A 20,768-nucleotide genomic window follows, 5' to 3' on the forward strand; every position below is an offset into this window, starting at 1 on the left:
ATCAAAGACAAAAACAACCATGCCTCAATTCACAAGGCAGCTTCTCAACAGCTGTTATCATGAGGGTAGAAAAATGTGTTCACAGTGAAGAAAAAGTTGAGAAAACCTGGTAAAGAGCAATTCTTTTATACTCTCTCTAGCGTGGCAGCTATAATGCGTATCAAAGTCCAACCTGTTCCACATGTTTGTTGTCCTTATGTATATGTTTTGTCATCCCCCGCTTCTGTTTGGCTCCACTGAAAGTGTCTGAGCAAAATGTCAACTTATTAAATTTTGACATTACAAGACGGAAAGCATTGATTTTCCCCTACTCTTCTTCAGGGAGGCTTCAGACTTCCAACTGGGAGAAGAAGGCATTCTGAGAGGTGAAAATGTTCCAGCAAAGTGAAATATTGCTTTAAGCCTCAGAGAAAGAAAAAGTGAAAGGCAGAAAGTAGCACTGGGCCACTGTGTATACTGGTATCTACATGAAAAGCAGGGGAAATAAAGAATCCCCAGTGGCTCTGCAAAGAACTAAACAGAAGAGGAGACAGTTATAAAACAAACTGTGACTTCTGTATGAGCTTAAAAAAAAAAGGAAAAAAATGAGACCATATAGTTACATACATCATACATTATAGAACATACATCACTCGTTCGGTATGCCACCTATTCTGTTACAACACACAATCCCAGCTAGGATTTCTATCTTTGCACCAAGACCAGACATCACAATAGCACAGACTGGAAGTATACAACGGAAAATCGATGGAAGCATGGGCCCATTGACAAGATTGACAAAAACCAATTCTGAGCACTGCTCTGTCTGCAAGTCAACATTTGGACAGGCGTGAATTGAGAGCAGAGTCAGAGTTGATGATATGCTCTCCCATTTCTGAGTCTGTTCTTTCAGTTTTCTCCAGTGACAGATTCTGAACACTTTTTGAAGAGCAAACTGAAAAAGGACACACACACCCAGATGTCAAGTTAAAGAACATATAACTAAGCGTGTGATTTACACATTTTGTGCCAATGCAACTCATAGATTAAAGTTCAGTCTAATTCTGGCTCCTGATCACCATCTAGTTTATTCATGGCGGTATGCTGGATATGAGCCATGCCCAGTCTAAAAATATTGTCATGCTACTGAATGTAGCAACTGTGCATAATAATTTATTGTTGTTTGTTTGTTTAAACCACTAGGTTTCACCTATGAGCCACCACATTAAAACCACTGACAGGTGAAGTGAATAACATTAATCCTCTGTTTACAATGCAGTGTCCTGGGGAAAAACCTTCAATTCTGGCAGTCATAATGGTAACTGACACACAGCACTCACCTAAACACTGCAGACCAAATACACCCTCCCCATGGCAACAGCTGTTCCCATCAGCAGCAGCTTCCCCCCAGATGGACGAAGTACCCAATCACATTTTGAAAACAATAAGTCGAATCCACCCAGGTTGGGCCTTTTCTTTGGCAAATTTTGCTGATTGTTATTAACCCTTTATGTGAGGACCTTTTCATTGTTGTAGCTTACAATATATCCTACCCAAACAGGAGTCGAGCTGTGAAACTCTGCCCCGTAACAGGTTCATTCAGCCATGATGGGAGACCACAAATACGTTTTTTGGATCTTTATAGATAAGTCAGCTTGGAGCACAGAGCTGGTGGGTCAATAGACAAGACAGTGATATTAGAGTAGGGATGAGATCTGGAGTACACAGCATGGTATAGCCTTTTAAACAATGTGCTCCAAGTACTGTTTGAACAAACAGTATGTTATATCTGAGCAAAAGCTTGGCCATGAACTCCAATATAAGGAGTCTCAGCTTATTATATTAGATGAAAAAAAATCCAGATTTATGCATATGACTGATGATATCAAGATTTCTCAAAAACATTTTTCAGAGCATACTGACAATGCTACAGGATCCACATCAGCATAGGCCATTATCCTCTGACCATAACAGCAGGAGTGCACACACACCAAAAAATCTGATAATTGTACCCTTGTTGTTGTTGATCCAGTGGAACAGGGAATAGTTGTAACATGGTGTGTGTGTGTGTGTTGGGGATAGGGGTGGGGTGTTGGTAGGAGTAATTCTCCCTTCTGCTCTCAGAGGCTGGTAATTGGAGAGATAGAGAGATTGCTGACACATAACTCGTCCTAGCTGGAAGGGTTGTATCTTGCCTTTCTTTCACCCCTTCATTTCATTCACTGGGCAGAACAGCAGACACTGTGTCCCACTTTCGAGCTGCTCCCACTTAACCAGCCTTGGACTTAATTGGCTTTCAGTTCACTCAGCTCCAAACACTGGCAGAATCCACAATCCACATAATGATGATGGGGCCTTTATTCTCAGAATTTGCTTTACTGGATATGAGAACCTGTTATATAATAGTCAAAATCTTATCTTCTCCTTTAATTTAAGCAAAAAATCCCTAAAGTTAACTAGATAACTCTTTTGCCTTCAGTTAAAGTAGTTGACAAAGTAGTTCCAGGTACTAAGGAGCCACAAGAACTACATAATAAAGATTTGATGCTCATGAAGAAAAAAACACAGAAATGAGACAGAAAACTCGAGAGCATCTGTCGGAAAAACAGACAACGTGTTTTATGGTTATTTATTAGTGCTTTAGTTCAGAAATATATTGAAACACTATGTTTTTAGTTGGGAAGGGCAAAACAATAAAATCAATGATACTTAAAGGAAATGTCAAACTCAAAAAAGACAGTTCCAGGCAATTGGAAAGTATTACCCTCGGAGAAGGGACAACAGGGACCCCCCTCAGGGATAAATTTTTGCAGGATTTTGCAGTCTAGACTTTCTCATGCCTTTATTCATGTTATTCAACTAATCTTAAAATACTAGGAAAATTGTGATATGAAAGCAATAAGAACATAGTAGAAAGCTGCACAGTATAACACAAGGCACCAACATACTATAGAACATCAGCACACCCATGTCAGCACTGAGTCAGCATATAACAGTAATATTACTTAAAAATTCTGGTAAGAAACTGCAAAGAATCAAAGGTCCGAAGTGTCACAAAAAAAAACAGAGCGAAATGTGTAAAAAATATTTGACAAAACATGTCGACATAGCCAACCAGTTACATTTTTCTGTGTTTCAGATGCTTTCAATCATTTTTTCAGTGAATGTCAGAAATTCGAAGGTGGCAAAACGTTGCAGATATTCTCTCTCCCTCTCTGTCACCATCCAGGCTGTGACACACAGCAGATGACATCTCACTGGGCCTGCCAGGAATCCTGTACGGTTAAATGCACGTCTTTGCCTCATACCCCTCCTCATTCCTTCCATCTCTGCAGTACTTTACTCGACTCTTAGTCTTCATCATCCTTCCTCACTGTGTAGTACTCCTCTCATACTTATACCTATTTCAATCTACTTTCTGTCTGATACTTCACTGTTCATGACCGTGAGTCTTCTCCTCCTCTACATCTGATCCCATCACATGCAGACATTTAGCTCATGTCCTTATTTATGAAAGTGGCAATGAAAGAAAGATCACTGAAGTCTATTTTGAATTCTTTCATTCTCCTTCAGGATTCATCCATCTCTTTTTGCTTCATTCTTTTACTCATCTCTCACCCTCTCTGCCCTCTCACCAACCCCGTCTCTCTCTTTCGGTCTGATTCATGGTGTCAGTGTCTGCCCTCCCTCCTCTGCAGCCTCGAGGCAAACATCACAAAACTTCCACTCTCCCTTCCTTCGCAACCCTTCTCACCCTTCTCTACCTCACTTGATCCTTTTTCCTCTGGTGTAGGGATGTAAATGGCCTGAGGTTGAGAATTGGTAATATAACTGATCAAAACATGTTATTGTCAAAATATCTAATAAACTAATGGACTAACTAAGGATAAAATCAGATTTTGTGTTTAGATAAAATATCCTAAATAATAAAATAATTGTTTGTCTACAGGCGTTATTCCTCTAGTAGATGTCAACAGCTATAGTCTGATGATGATTAAGCCTTTGGGAGCAATGGCCAGTGTTTTAGGTCTTCTGGTGTAGCCAGCGTACATTGAAATGACATATGGGCCAAGACTTCCTCTTCCATACACGAGTCATTGTTTACAGCTATGTGAGAAATGAATCTACCAAGTTGCAATATGTTCATATTAACATGATGAATGCTTTTATGGGTGGGCACTCTAAACATGTTACATTTTCAAAAAACAACACAGAGCACAATGTTGTGAATGAAGATCCGGTGTTGAAGTCCTGCACTGTGTATGCTCACTACTCTAGGAAATATCAACGTCAACATCTTTAAGAACTCTGATTGGGAAAGTGCTTCTTATATCAACTTGATATTCAGGCCAGCAATCTAAACACAGAGACAAATAGTACACACTTATACCCTTTTACCATCTGCAAGGCTGAGGTGAATAGTGTTTTAGACTCAGAATTATGTCAGCCATCTTCCTAACATGCCATGAAGGCTGCTTTACACAAACACTGCATACTAGATTAAGGCTTCAAATATTGCTCACAGCCTATGCCACATAAAGTATCCTTGCCTTTCCTTCTCCCACCTTTCCTGTCAGTACTAACTATTTTTAATTGCACTGTGAAGCCAAACTGCTATAAATATAACCTTTGGGAAAGCAAATAGTTTCTCTGCTTTTGAAAGCAAACAGCCAAAAGGCTGACGGCAAGCATTAATCACACAGATGAGACTCAGAAGTTCAGAATTGCTCATGTCATCTCTAAGACTTGGCCACTTTATTTCATAAATCGCTTCCTTCTTCTGTCTAACACACACACACACACACGAACAGCAAGACCATGGCATGGGATCAATAGGATTTTTATTTTTATTCCAAATCAATAAATGAAAAAGGCTTCAAACTGCTGTCCCAAAATGAACTCCTATGACAATCATAGATGAAAATAGGAAGACACACACACACACACACAAAACAGGCCCCAGTTGTGTATCCTGGCTCACACACTAGCCTATGTCCAATTAGTGTCAGTGTCTGCTTCTTTGGTCTGCCTTGAGTACAACACCTCTGCTGTTGCAGTGCTACTGGTCCCACTGAGCGAGACAAAATCCATCAATTTACCAACATCTACTGAATCCATTTTGAAATGTCTCCCTCTGTCTCTCTTCTTCTCAATCGATCCCTTTCATGTTTGAACAGTTGAGGTGCTCTAAACTTGATAATATATTCTTCAATATATTCCAGATGAGTGTGTAGTGCCATAGAAGGTCAAGACCCTACTACTTTTGAGCTGCCAGATGGAAATAGTGCAAGATGCTATTGTCGAATACAAGTCCCTGGATGAGAAGGAAGATCACACATGACCCAGTAGGGAAAAAGATGAAAAATAACTCAGGAAAAAGTTCTCAAAAGTATATACAAGTTCTTGAAATTTTAGCTAATACTGAATGGATGCAATAACAAAAGTAGCCAATGAGTGTTTCCTCAAGGTGCTTGTGGATTTGCAAATTTGTTGTTCACACCCTGCTTTGAAATAATTTTGAAATTAATTGCACAAATACAGAGCACATTTCAGACATGGAAGTCAAGGCTTAGCCAGGGTTTGCTATGATGACCTCAGGATTTCATCTCTGTTTCAATCTGATTTCATTTCATTTCTGTTTTATCTCTTGTTTACCCAGGTTTGGGTTGAATACAATGCCAGCAGGCCTTCCAGCATGGATGGATGGATACTGAGTACATGAAACAGTACAATGCAAACATCCTGCTGGAACTCCTTTATACTGGAACTCCTGTTGTCAGTTGTCAGACCTCACCATAAACCTTTTGTTTTGTGTCACCAGATCTTTCCTGGTGCACTCTACAGACAGGACCCTTACAAGGAGAAGCAGACAGGGCCCTGGACAAGAAACAGAATGAATATTGACAACAGACAACACCAGCTGTCTGTTAAGGCCAGACCAAACAGGTCTGGAAGAGGTCAAAGGCATTGACAACTAGTTAGTGGATGGAGGAAGAGTAAGAACAGGAGGTTCTATAATGAGATCAAGTGATGATAACTGACTCCAAGATGAGACTGAAAACTTGGGGGAAAGTGAGTAAAAGTGAGTAATTAATTCCTGGGATTATCTGGATTACCTTTATTTCAAACTATTAAAACTTCCATACACAGCAATCATCGCTCATTTAGGCCTGAAAAAGTTGAACTTCCACTCTTACAGTATGAGATGCTAAAATGGCTTAGCAAACCCCTGTAGAGGCACTGTGTGGTCTTATATCCGGCCCCCTGCTGTGCTGCTGTCAGTGTCTGTCTCTCCTTTGTTTCCACTTGTCAGCTCTCGGAAGAAAACCAGAGGGAAACAGATTCAGGATGGAGGAGACAAGTGAAACTGAGTGCAGTCTGTCCAAGCTAAAGATATCTCTGCATTAGTCTCCTCCTCCCTCTCACTGTCACTTTTACTTTATATCTCTGTCTCTCTTACTTTGTCTCCCCCTTTTGTGTCTTAAACTGTGTAAAGTTTAGTTCACACAGAAGTTTCAGTTTCAGCAAGAGTGAGAGTGTGGACAACTAATGATGTTCCCATGAGTCTCAGCTACACCTTGTGATCAGTACTAACATGTATGCTACAATGCTATACTGAGACGTGGTCATGGCAAACCAACAAGTACACCCATTTAGAATCAGTATGTTAAATGTCACTTTGAGCAGGTTACCATTTAGCTCAATGCAGAACTATGTCTATACTATACAGAGGTGCTTCCCTGCTCTGTTGCTGTGGCATTGGAGGCATAGCATTGTCCACAATGTCTTGTTATGCTGAAGCATTAAGATTTCCCTTCACTGGAAGTAAGGGGCCAAGCCCAACCCCTGATAAACAGCCCCATACCACCCCTGACTTCTATAATAAAGAGGTGTGACTGAATACTTTTCTATATAATGTATGTCTCTCAGCGCTGCAAACAGTGCTGTAGAGTTTTAGTGTTGTTACATTTCTCCATATACAAGTGGAAAATAGAAAAAAAAAAACTACAGGTTTTGGTTTTTACAGCAAATCACATGATGGGAACTTCAGGCTTGGCTAAGTTAATGTTGATTTCTCCCATTCAGCTCTTTGTATGAAAACTGTATTTCCCAAAATGTCAAGTGATTTCTTGTTCTACTGCACATTTCTATTGAACTAGTGTGAGTTTTTTTTCCTCTCATTTGAAACCATGTCAGGCATACAGGCTTGTACCCGTCAAACCACAGGAACTCATTACTGAAATCAGCAGGTTGTTAAAAAGCCTGCAGACCGAGCAGCCTTAAAGCAGATTCCATATGAAGAAAAACACAGCAACATTATAATATCATCAGGATGTGTCAGCAAAGGGCAGAGTCCAACAAGTTTTCTTCTTCTTGTGATCAATTGTCTTTTGGTTAAGTTTATGTGTAATATTCTGAGTTTAGTGATATAATTGAAACGTGATTCAGGGGAAATCCAGTGTCTAGAGAGTTTAGAAAGTCTGTTTTAGAATGAGGAATATTTATTCAATACTAATTTCATTCAGTAGTCATTATCACTGTGTCCTGTTTTACACCATGCATACACTATAGTTATACATATTATTCAGCCACTCAGCCCTTCCATATAGGACAAGATACAATGCAGCCTGCATGAATGGAAACTCACTAGCCTGACAACAATAAGGCGACAAGCAACTCATAAAGCAGCACTCTCTCAAAGATACCCTTTACTCTTTCCTTTCAAACAAAATATCTAATGCTGGGGATAATGCATACTGTCCAAACATACATACATACACTTTTTCCATATGCAGACACGTGCTTACAATCCACAGATACTGAGGGGAAAAATATCTAGAACTCCTACTCACCCTAACAGTATTTTAGCATGATCTCATGTATAAAGCCACTAAATGCAGGATTCTTGTTAGCTGGAGAGATGAGTTAGCTGGAAACAAATATGTAAGCTTAAGACACTGTTTTCAACTGACTTTCTGAAATAGCATATATTTTAATTTTACCAGATCTTTCTGAGATTTGATAGAATCTAATTTTTGTCGACTTCTGTGTAAAATTAATAATCCAGTGTTTCTAAACTGCTCCAACTGTAAACTTGTTCGACAGTTATGGCAGCCTTAAGGTGTCAGGGCACAGCTTGGGTCAGTTAGCTAATTTGTCTTTACCATTTTATAGATTTTATTAGGAGCAAACTAAAGGGGATGCATTTGTTATTGATGACATTTCACTCATTTTCTTTGTTCTTTATACAGTAAGGACGCACACTGAGAAGAGGAGGAGAGGAAGACTGTTCAACAGCAGCCTATTTCAAAATCAAAGATATTTAAATGGAAGAATATTTCAAAAACCAATCTGTGTCTTCTCCCCTCAATCACCTCTTAATTAGAAAGTTACTGCATGGGTATAAAGCCCAAAAGAAAAGAAATGAAAATTAAAAAAGGAGAATGAAGTAAGAGAGGAAATAATTACATAAGGAAAGACTGACTGAAGGACAGATGAATATCTTGATGAAGAAAGATTTAATGCCATCCAGTTTAATTTGAAGGCTATCACCATTACTGTCAATTAATGTATGTGTGTGTGTGTGTGTGTGTGAGCGTGCATGTGTGTGCATGTGCATGTGCGCCAAGACAAGAAGTTTTGTGCAGTTTGGGCTCAGATTTGACCTTCATTAACAAAATGGACCAAATAGTTTGACTATTTGGCAACACATTTGTTTTTTGGCCCCTCATATACTGTGAGCAAGTTGTATTTTTTGAACATATAAGCACTTTCAATTCAAATCAGTTTATTTATATAGCGTCAATTCACAACAAAAGTTATCTCGCGACACTTTAATTTTTAATACAGAGAACCCAACATTCTGCTAGATCTAAAGAGGAAAGAGGAAAGAGGAAAGAGGAAACTGTTCACCAACAACTCATTAAAAAGCTGGTAATTACATTCAATTATTGCTGCTTTCACTATGATTTGGCATTTATGATATTTCCGTATCTTTATGTTTTCATATTTGCCTCAAATCTCTCATTTATATTCAGCAGATGCACTGGGAAAAAAAAAAACCTTTTTAACCCGTCACTGTTGAAAATGAATAATAATAAGAACCCAAATGTCAAACATGACTCGGCTTTTCTTTGTCAAATTGAATATACTTACAGTGAAAGCCATGGTTATCATGCATAAGAAGATGTATGTGTATGTATGTGTGTATATAAAAAGCTGTGAATGCCATAAATGTTGTTAGGCAGTCATTGGTTTGCTGTGAGCTTGGTGTCTAGCAGATAACATGATGATTCAACAAACCCCCTCATGTCAGGCTTTTATCCACTGTAACTAACAGTCTTACAAATATATTGCATCCTTTACCCTCCCCTTCCTCTTCCTACACATGCACACGCGTACACACACACAAAGCAATCAAGGATGAATCACAGTAGGATGTAATTCAAACATCATCTTTGTTTGATTGCTGTCCTTTCATTTTCAATTGTCAGTGACTTTTGATTTTAATCACTCTTTCTTGCTGTCACTCTCTATGCCTTTTCTCCTTCACTTGAGATCTGATGCTGTCCTCCTATGTGGTAAACACATATGACTGTATGATCTGGAATGAATGGAGCCAAAATGTGTGTTAATGACAGCCTTGATTATATGTGACATTTGGAGGGTTGAGACTGTGGAAGATGTAGAGGTCTACACAGTAAGCCAGAGGTGGGACTAAGTCAATGTTTTCCAAGTCAGTGTCCAGTCTTTGGATTTGGCTATGGAGCTCCAAGTCCTAAACATTGTGTTTACAACTGATCAACTTATTGATATCAATTTATGATATATTGATTTTTACAAGGAAATTTTAACAGCTGAATTAATGTGAATCATCCATCTCTTTTTATTAGAGAGGCCACCTGGTCTTGTTGAACTATGTAAACAACTTATGACATGGACAATGCTCAAAATAAACATGACCTTTGTATTGGGGTCAGTTTAAAGTTTAAATATGTTAAAACAGAAAGATCATTGTACTTTTCACTCTGCTACATACAGTATATCTAACACCTTTAATTACTATTAGCGTTGCTGACTCAAATTGTCAATAAAAATATCCAGCAGTATGTAATTAATTTAGTTCCATGTTTACCGGATGCAACATTAAAGTGATGCTCGTACATGAATGCATCCATAGTAATAATCTAATGACACCATATAAAAAGGTTGAAACGAGCCGTTTGTGGTACTTGTATAGTAGTTGATTTTTGATGCTAAAACTTTTATTTGAGTGAAATTTTGAATGCAGGGCGTATAGAAGAAACAAAGTATTTCTGCACTGTAGTATTGCAACTTTTACTTAAATGAAAGATCTGAGTATCCTTTCCACCACTGCATACACACATTCTATGTGTATTTACATATGTGGTTGTCTGTGTAAGGGTGTGCCGATGTCTGATCTTTCATGAACATTGTTGTTCGATTGATCCAAGGCCACATAAGAAAGCTTTCCCAGTCACCTAATGATGTGTGTGCACAGGTGTGTGAGCGAGCGTTCATAACGGTGGACAAAAAACAGTTTGCCACAGGATCAGTATAACAAGGGAGAAATGTGCACTGTAAGCTTATGTATTCAGCAAACAATTGCAAGACAGAGGACTCTGCCATACAGCCATTGTAGTGTGTTGATGGCATGCTGTTAGACAATTCGTTCATGAAAGTGACTGAGTCTTTTTCTGAGACAGCCTAACAACAAGGCATTGCAAATGTTCGTCTGTATTGCTGCTGTTCATAGTGGTGTAGTGCAGATCCTTGAACAAAATGTTATCAACCCACAGTTTTGTAGTAGTCTTGGAAAACTGAATGGCTGCCAAGTACAAGTTATGGGATTTCAGCAGTATGTTCACAGCTGAGCATCTGAAGGACAGAAGTAAGATAAACTAGTGAGACAGGCTGTTATGACTGGCAACAGATTGTAAAAATGGGCAAAGATGATTTTTAATTTGATAATCAAGAAGTAGATGTTTATATTTGTTGAAAGGCAATACAAATGATGAGAGTTTGTATTTTATAAAACATATTTGGTTACATTACAGTAATATCTCTTTAAAGGCTTAAATCCATTGTCACCAGTTCAGTTTTCTGTTCTAATTCCACTGTCTCCCACCCAGTTTGGGGCTAAGTGCTCGAACCTAAATTTGAGTTCTGTGGCACTAAATCCAAGGTTCCACACAAAAAGAAATGTAGCTCATTTGCGACAAATGGAGTAATTGTCATACAGATCAGTACCGATCCACAGATCAGCACAGGTCCAATTCCGATTCGCTCTTCTCTTGAAGAAAGGGGAATGCCTTAACTGATGTGAAATAGAAGCAGTTGACTCATGAGGAACTCAGGTATCAAAGAGCATTTGAGTGTAAGACTCACCACCAGTTAGGTCAATCTGCAGCTTTGTAACTCCTTGTGGTGATGAAGACGCAGCTGAACTGCAAGGGGTTCTTCACTGTACCGGCCAGTCTTTGTTCTGACCCTGACCTATAGACATAAAGAAGCTCAGTGATTTAGAAAGTCTTTGAGGTTGGACTACTGTTTTTTTACCTCTGACAGCAGCTGGATGAGATGGCTCCTGTACTTGATAGGTAGCTTTCTTGCTACAACCAATTGGAAGGAGACCACAAGGCGAAACTTGGACTCACTGCAGGAGTTGTACCCTCTAGTTTGTTTAATCGCTACAATCCACAAGTACCAAATATAATCACACATGTTAACAGTTTATAATACGGGAACACAAAAGTGTGAGTGGTCTTCTAGGAACAAGTGAGGAATGAAACACTTGAAAATTAATGAACCATTAATGAGTAATTCCTGAAAAACTGATCTGAGGACAATACAACAGATAATGATGAGTTTCTAGAGAACAGATGAATGAATCATTAGGTGATGATTGGTTCATAAATACTTGTGAAACTACATACTGACCACTTTCTTGATAAGTGGATCCTGATTAACTGAATCTGAGTCGTTGAGTGGAACAAACTAGTGACAACTCATTGATTACTGATTGCTTAGTCTCTCTTTCTGCACCTCCTCAAGTAATGTGATACATCATACTGACATCAGCCACTGTCTAGTCCATCCCTAAAGTATGAAAAATCAACTTGACCAGGAAGCAAATAGGTTCACAAGGGGCAGAAATTCTCCCCCATTAGTTCTGCACACTGTTATGTTCACAATCCTGGTTCTTATGTGCTTAAGGTTCTTATAGGTCTTCAGAGCAATCAAATGTCATCTCTACTTATCACAATAATGAAATCATGAGGGGCTACTTGACTATGGTGTATCATTTTGCTTATCAGTGATCAAAGAGTTGTCGCTAGTTTGTACCACACAGTGGGCTCCATAAAAAAATTAACAGTATGTCAATTCAAATATCTATTAACTAATTATGACCTGATGATTAACTAATATACCATTGCCCAATCTGTTCTCTGGTGATTAATGATTCAATACAGTATAGCCCTTGAATCACAGTTATGTAGGAATTACTCATTAATTATCATCAGGTCATTCCTAATTCACTCCTGACCTCACATTTCTGTTCACCATTTTGTAAAGTCTTGCCGTACATTTTAAATTCAAATAATAAAAGGTATTTTTTAAGTCAAAGCAGGTAGTGGGATTACTAGCACCACCACTCTGCTGCATTCAGTTAGCGTTTCTCCCAAATTCCAAACAGGACACACCTGTAAATGTTGTGTGAAACCATATGAATATAAAAGATGTGTTTTCTTTTAGTTCAGAAAAAAAAAAACCACACTATTTGATTTTGGTTTCACCTGCATCTCCCCACTGGGTGGTATTTATCAGTGCTAAAAACGAAAAACAAATACAGATGAAGTGTTGGTTCTGTCTCTGGTATCCTGATAACAGGCTGTCCTAGATATGGATCGACAGACAAGTTATCCCTAGAAACCAGCAGATGTCAGATTGGAGGCAACATCACATACAAACTGGGCGGTCAATAATTGTCACATAATTGTTCAGAGAGACATACTGAGTCAAAGGGATAAAGAAAGATGGTATGATTTTCTTCAGATACACACAATTCTCAAAATGCTTTCCAGTGCGACTGAAAGTGGACCATGGGGCATATTTTTGCCAGTCAAACAAACTGTTGAACTTTACTTAAAACTTGGCAGATGATTTATATTTTTATCTCAATTTTTATGTTCTATAGTCGTTACAGAGCAAAGCTTTTGTCCTTCAGTGTAACTAACTGTAACTAAGTATATTTCATTCAAATTCTAACAAAGCATAAGCAAGAAGTCCCTTTAATATGAACTGCCCTCATGGTGCAGACTAAGAGTAGTTTTAGTTTATGCTACATTACATCCACAGAATTGGGGAAAATGTAATGAGTGTGGAGTTGATGTTGCTTAGAAAGGCATTCATGCAAAATTTCACTGTATAAATAATAATTTGCAAAGTCTTTCTCTTTAATGGCACAAAGAGTGTCTTCAAATGCCCACAGCACATTCAGCTTTCATGCATGCTGGAGGTCACTTGGTTGTGGTACATACAGTATGCACACACTTTGGAGATCACCATAATAATGAGGATGTGCTAAAAACCAAATCAGTATATTTAATGTATTTTGAGATGCTTTGCTGCTCTTGTGATCAAACTGTGTGGTGGTGTCAGATTCTACTTTTCCAGAGTCTTTTTGTAATAGAACTTAGTCTTCTTCTCCCCATTTCTATTTCAGCTTCATAGATTAAACCTAGTCTTAGACAAAAAAACATTCAGGTGATCTCCACTGATAAACATCCCAATATTTCAGTTTCATTATCATTTGAATTAGTTCTATACTTGTATGATGGATCTCTGTGTTATGTCAGGTTCCTAACCTAGTCAAAAGCAATTTCATGAGTTTTCTCACTTGCGCAGATGCATCATCTCTGGGCCAGTGTGCTGCTTGAACAAAAAACCAGTTGTGCTGATGCCTCAGTGCTGGTCTTGTTGTAGTTTGCCAGAAGACGGAACTGTTCCACTATCAGCTGAGAGTTACTTTGAGTTGTTTCCTTCCAAAACTTTGTCATAATACTAATTGTTTCTCATCTAAACAATTTCTTACATTAAAAATGTAATAAAATATCTTTATTCTGTATTTTCACTGAGCTGTGGTTAAAAAAAAAAATCTTCTGATCCAGGTTGCAACTGTCAGATTAATACTTGCTGCAAAGCCAAAAGTGTTGCAGTATAATAACCTTTATTTTAAGGTAGCAAACAAAATACCTGGAGCCATTTAAATGTGTGCTACTGAAAAGCAAACTAATGCAAAGTGACTGGCATGTCCAGATACACTTTGTCAAAATGTTTTACCCTCAAGTGGAAGCTTTTAGCATACAAGAAGTCATTTGGGATCATCTCCTACAAGTAGCACAACTTTCAAGGTTCTGTGTAACAGGATACCAAATCTCATTATAAATACACATATTTTATACACAAAAACACTGTCAGGTGCAAAGCAGAAATGGAAGGGTAATTAGGTGAAAGTGTGTGTGACAGAAAGACAAAAGTCAGGAGGAAAAAGACTGAAAAATGTAAAGAGTGCAGAGAGAGAGAGAGAGAGAGAGAGAGAGAGAGAGAGAGAGCTCCCAGTTGACTTATAATGGAAGTAAAATTTGGTGCAGACATTTATAGTTCCCAGAGGACATATTTCAGTAACTTTGATACCCCTGACTACTGCCAACATTTGGTCAACATTATGGTTTATATAGTTAATACCATAACCACACATCTTTGTTTAATATATTTATAAAACTAAAACATTCCCATCAGCCTCAGCTATTTTTACTCTTTAGCGCCAGTTAACAAGTAGATGTTATGTTAAGGTGAACACGGCAAACATTATACCCGCTAAACTATGGTAGCATCATTATCGTGAACAGCATGTCGATGTTTAGCTTTTACCTCAAAGAAGTGAGGAAATGAGATGGAAATACACACAACACAACCAACTGCAGAGACACAATGCAAGTACAGAAAAGGAGGACACTTATACAGAACACAGTTTGGACACACTATAGTTTTGGCTACATTTTGTGATAACATTACTGAAGTGTGGGCCAATTTTCTTTTCTAAAGATGCTAAAGGAATGACTGGCTAATGTCTTTATCAGTTGGGTTGGTTTAGGCAGTAGTCATGATTGGTTAGGCGAAGAATGTCATAGTAAGCCAACTAAACTAAATCCTCACTTCCATTCCATGAAATGCAGACCTTGAACTTTGAAAGTATTGTACTAAAGAAGAGCTTCCAGTTTGAAATATGCAGATCTCAGTATCAACATCTGGAGCAGTCAACCAACCAGGCCTCACGGTAATCAGATGTGATACTGTCGCAGACTCTCCCTTCTTGCCCGATAGTCCGAAAATCCCACATCTATCACAAATAGCATGCAGTGGGAGATGCCGGTGCAGAATACACTCTCCAGGGGGCAAGAAGAGAGGAGGGGGAGCTAAAAGCAGAGCTGAGTGTGTGTGAGGAGAAAAAGAAAAAGAAAAAAAAAGCTCAAAGTAAAACGCTGCGAGAAATGTTGATTCAAAGCTGAGAGAATCTTCTGTATGGCTTTGCATGTGTTACCCAGTGGTAAAACTCACAGTTGTCACATTGCATATGCTTTCAGAAGCTAAAAACATCGGGCAAACATGCAAACATGCAAAATGATGCTTTAATGCAAATCCATTAACAGTTGCCTGTGTGCCGACATCATTGTATTTAGTCATAAAATGAAACCTCTAGAGTAAAACTGGCATGCCAGCTTGTATGCTGTCACAGACACACACTGTACACTGTGTGCACCCACACTTAAGCACACTTCATGCTACAATACACAACGTTCCTATGACAGAAAGGGACATTTGAGAAGCTACTGGAAGCCATGTTGTCATCACTGATAAATCACTTGAAGCAAAGCCTGAATTTACCTGCATGTGTGTGTGTGTGTGTGGTATTAAGCCCGGTGAATCAGCACATTACCATGTACACAAAACACAAAGTCACATAATGAAATTGAATATTCAAGGACAAAGGGTGGTGAACTGTTTGAAGTTTGAAGATTAAAGATCAAACACACACACAACTTAATGGGGCCAACCATCACACAGACACTGTGACACAAGGTGAAAACACACACACTAATGATAAAAGACATAACATGCCAATGCAGTTTATGCATGTTTTAACTGGTGTTGTACTTTCACCATAAATAGCGTCAATCAATAATACACCAACCACTCACATTTATAATGCTCTTTCACCTCACAATACAGCCCCATGCTACAGTTGGCTTTTATTCCTTCTCAGCTTTACTCATTTTATTTTTGCCTGTTTCCCTTCTTTTATTACCACATTTATATTAATTATATATCAAGCTAAACTTATACTCAGTGAGCAGAAATCAAGTTTCTGTAATGGTGGAGTATTTTGACTTACCAATTGCCTTTTCCCCTCAATCATAATTTCAGCTGCTCGATGAAAATTACATGGTGTCATTTTGGGAAATCTGTCATCCTTCCATCCATTCTTCTTTTGTTCTTTTGTTTGATTTGGAAGCATATGGTTGATAGATTAAATACTAGATTGTTTCATTAGGGTTTTCAAAAATGGTAACAAGCAGTTCCCAAAGGCTCTGCAGATCCTCACAGGTGTTTCCAACTCTGGCTGATTAAACATCTGCTCAGGTTGGAGGTGGGTGGAGCTTTGCAAACTAACAGGTGAGTGGGAAGTTCACACCAGAAAGCCAAGCATGTCTGCTAAATGGGCTGTGCTTAATAGAGGCTACATGTAATTACAGTGGGTGAACTTATAGGGCTAACTCTGGACAGCAACAATATCTCTGTCACTTTCTCTCTATATTCTGGGTTGTTTGCCCCTCCCATATATTTGTATACAGGATTATATACATTTTATTCAAAAGTAGAAATGAACAGTAAGTTCACATTATTTTTTCCAGTCTCTCCAGTCTCATAGCTGTCTGCAGAAATTATTCTATGACAGAGAATATTAAACAAAACAGAAGGATAAAACAGGATGAAGTGGTAGAGCTAAACCAACTGAACTTAAGACTTGTAGGTCAGTACTTTCAGGACATCCTGCTATTTATGAACGGTGCAAATTCACATGTCGAAGATATAATTCCTTGATAAATACTTACTTTGGTCCTGAGAGAAAATCCACTGATTACAGTGTTTCCTTTTATGTTAACTGATTTATCTGTGAAATTCTGTGGCTCTAATTGCTGGTGTGATTGATCCTTAAGTGAAATGTCAGACAAGGACTTTTAATACAATGTTGCTTTGTGCATAGTGAGAAGATGAGGTTAAATATGAATATGAATGAAGGTAAATATGAACTAAATATGGGGTATCTACATCTAAGAGCTTTATGTCTTTTTTTATACATTTCTTTTCACGTATAGCACATCAGTATTAGTTTAAAGTCAGTCAAAGCCGTCAATAAACAGGATGCTGACATAAATTACATTAAATGTGTATATGGCTTAAAATAATTGCTACTCGATTATACACTCTAAATGCTTTTGTGACACTGACATGATATAAATTGATATATACACAATAAAAAAAATAAGACAACAAACTATATACATGATGTATTCAGTCATACATTAAAGGTGTTTTTCCTACCACACAAGTGCTGTACCACATCATCTGTCAAACATGGTGGACACAGTGTTATGGCATGGGCATGTCTAGCTGCCAGTGGAGTCAGGTCACTGGTGTTTATTGATGACCTGACTGCTGATAAAAGTAGCAGGATGAATTCGGAAGTGTTTAGGGCAGTACTCTCTGCTCACATTCTGCCAAATGTTGGAAATTGATAGGACGCAGCTTCATATTTCAGATGGATAATGAACCAAAACATACAGTAAAGGCAATCCAAGACTTTCTCAAGGCAAAGAAATGGGATATTCTTCATTGGCCAAGTCGGTCACCTGATCTTAACCCAACAGAGTAAGCTTTTTATTTACTGAAGACAAGACTGATGGCTGAAAGAATGACAAACAAGCAACAGCTGAGGGCAGTTGTAGTAAAGTAGAAACTCAGCATTTGGTCAAAACAATCCTTATATTTGTAATTATGTTAGTTTGACCCTTGATCATTTATGAGCCACCAAAAATGGGGGTAAAAATGGCTGTAATTCCTAAATGGTTAATGCCACACTGTGGTGGTGTACTGAGGCCAAATGCCACAGGCCTCTTATACATGTCCCCATATATATGGACCTAACTGTACTTGCATAACTAGAACATGCTCTCAGACATCCACCAAGGAGGCAGTGCTTAATACAGAAACAACAGGCCAACTGCAGAATCAGTCCTTATCAACAAAAGTCCAGTGCATGATCCCAGGATTCAAACAAAACTAATCAGTTTGACACTAAGTGCAACAGTTTGCCAATGAAATAAACCCAAGTGATACCTCTTTCATTACTTGCAGCTGGGTGGTTTGATGGTGGGTCCACAGTGTGAACAGGATGTAGTTGAAGGATACTCTGATTCTGTTGCATGGGTGAACTATGAATTATGGACTTGTAATGTTAGAAATGTGCATTTTCAGAATTTATTAATATTCTGCAGATTGGATGTGGCCCGCAGGCTGCCAGTTCTTGAACATTGCTGTACTGTAGCGCTGTAACCTGACTTGAAACTAGTCACTAAGGTTATAAAGTCATGAGGAAACTGTCTACTGAGGTAATTAATCAAGTGAGAAGTAGGGTAAATGTGTCAATTTTGAATGTGAAAGTTATGTATTGTATATTGAAGTGGCTTTCAGCTAATAATACCACTACTAAACAGATTTTAGAGACGCGAAAACTACAGTCAGGTAACATTACACCTCACCCCAAATAATTGTGAAATTTAGACAAGCTAGGGAGACGCCACCAAGCCTTTATAACATATTTAAACAGTAGGAGTAAATTGTAAAATGAATGACTGGTGAATTCCATTTAGCTGCTTCAGTTTTCTGGTATTGCTGTCTCACTGCCACACTATCATGGCTTACTGTGACACGGGTCAAAATGTCTGCAGTGAAAGGCCCCTATATGCTCAGTTTGCACACATGCACACAGACCTGGCAAATGTCAGAAGAAATAATTACAATAACCTCAAGATCGCAGATACAACCAGAAATAAAAGCTGTCAAAAACACTCTAGTTACCAATATACAGTGACACATGTGGCAATGTGTGTTCTGTCTGCATTTGTGTTTGTTCATGAGTTTACCCACACACAAACACACACACAATACATAGCTATTTGTCATTATAACTGACTAGAGAGTCAGTGAGTTTATCTGCCTGTTGCAGTGTTAACATTACTTAACATGCACAGAAAATCAACACACATACACATTCTTAGCACACAATGCCACTCACACATACATTTGTCTCATGATGTGTTGCATGGCTGTCTAACCACATTTATGGATGATGTCATTAGAGCCAAGAAGAGATGGAAGAGTGAGATTGAGACAAAGAAATATGGGAGACCGAGTTGGTTAAGGAAGCACACTAAGGGATCATACAAACCCAGTATGCCACAGTCTGTCCTCAGCCTGGACTTTAGTAGATGTTATGGTGGAGGCAAATCTGAAAAAATATGATTTTCAGCAAAGCCCCAAATATAGGTTTTTCACCAGTACTACACTATATAGCTAGAAGTATTGAGACATCTTACCACTACACCAACAGGGACTTTAATGACATTGTATTCAAAGTACATAGACAGCTTTGCAGCTATTATAGCTTCCACCCTTTCCACAAAACAAGATTTTCGCCCATTCATGCAGTAGAGCATTTGTGAGGTCAGGCACTGATGTTTGACCAAAAGGCCTGGCTCACATTCTCTGTTCCTGTTCACCCCAAAGGTGTTTGATGGAGTTGAGGTCAGGACTCTGTGTGGGCCAGTCAAGTTCTTCCACACCAAACTCATCCAACCATGTCTTTATGGACTTTGCTTTGTGCACTGGGACACAGTCATGCTGGAATAGAAAAAGGCCTTCCCCAGACTGCCACAAAGTTGGAAGCATAGCATTGACCAAAATGTCTTGGTATGCTGAAGCATTAAGATTTCCCTTCACTGGAATTAAGGGCCAAGCCCAACTCTGAAAAACAGCCCCATATCACACCTGAATTCAATCCAATACTTTTGTCTATATAGTGTCATACTTTTAGCTTATATTTTTAGCTTATATGTGAATATTTTGATGTGCCACATGCTCTAAATGTTTCGTTTAATGCTACTGTAAGTTTTAATTTGTACAATACTTTTGCTTTTAACCAAATATAAGTGCACCTGAGACTGTGAAGGTGCCATCCAACACAACTCTTAACTCTTGCACCTCTATGCATGATCACACAACTGCTGCCATGACTATAGATTCTTTGTCTTGTTACATCATAAGTCTTGACAACAAAGTTCCCCCTACATAAACGAAGTAGTCATCTTAACCCAAACCATTTTTTGAAAACATTTTTATACAATTTCTTTTAGCCAATTCATAACCACAGGCTTGTCACATGGGACATGGACAAATGCATTTAATTTTATGGCCTAGTTTTAGTCTCTGAACAACCTGAATGATCTCTGATCCAGTGAGAGCAGGGCAGTGATTTGCAATGGGAAAAGCTGATATAATGTCACTCCATTTGGTCGTTTCATTAGTTTTACTGACATTTAAAACTCAACATTACACTTGATATTTTGTAATATACAGCATGCTTA

At 38.4% G+C, this 20,768-nt stretch overlaps 1 long non-coding RNA gene across 1 annotated transcript; it reads right to left on the reverse strand.

The window, feature by feature from the left end:
• Positions 1–6,058: 6,058 nt before the first annotated feature.
• Positions 6,059–16,743, reverse strand: LOC124072458. The gene is made up of 3 exons (XR_006845509.1): positions 16,457–16,743; positions 11,389–11,496; positions 6,059–6,294 (listed from the first exon to the last, which is right to left on the reverse strand). It is a non-coding gene; the product is annotated as an uncharacterized LOC124072458 (long non-coding RNA).
• Between the last annotated feature and the right edge of the window lie 4,025 nt (positions 16,744–20,768).

This window comes from Scatophagus argus, chromosome 15 (assembly GCF_020382885.2).
Source record: "Scatophagus argus isolate fScaArg1 chromosome 15, fScaArg1.pri, whole genome shotgun sequence".
Taxonomy (NCBI): Eukaryota; Metazoa; Chordata; class Actinopteri; family Scatophagidae; genus Scatophagus; species Scatophagus argus.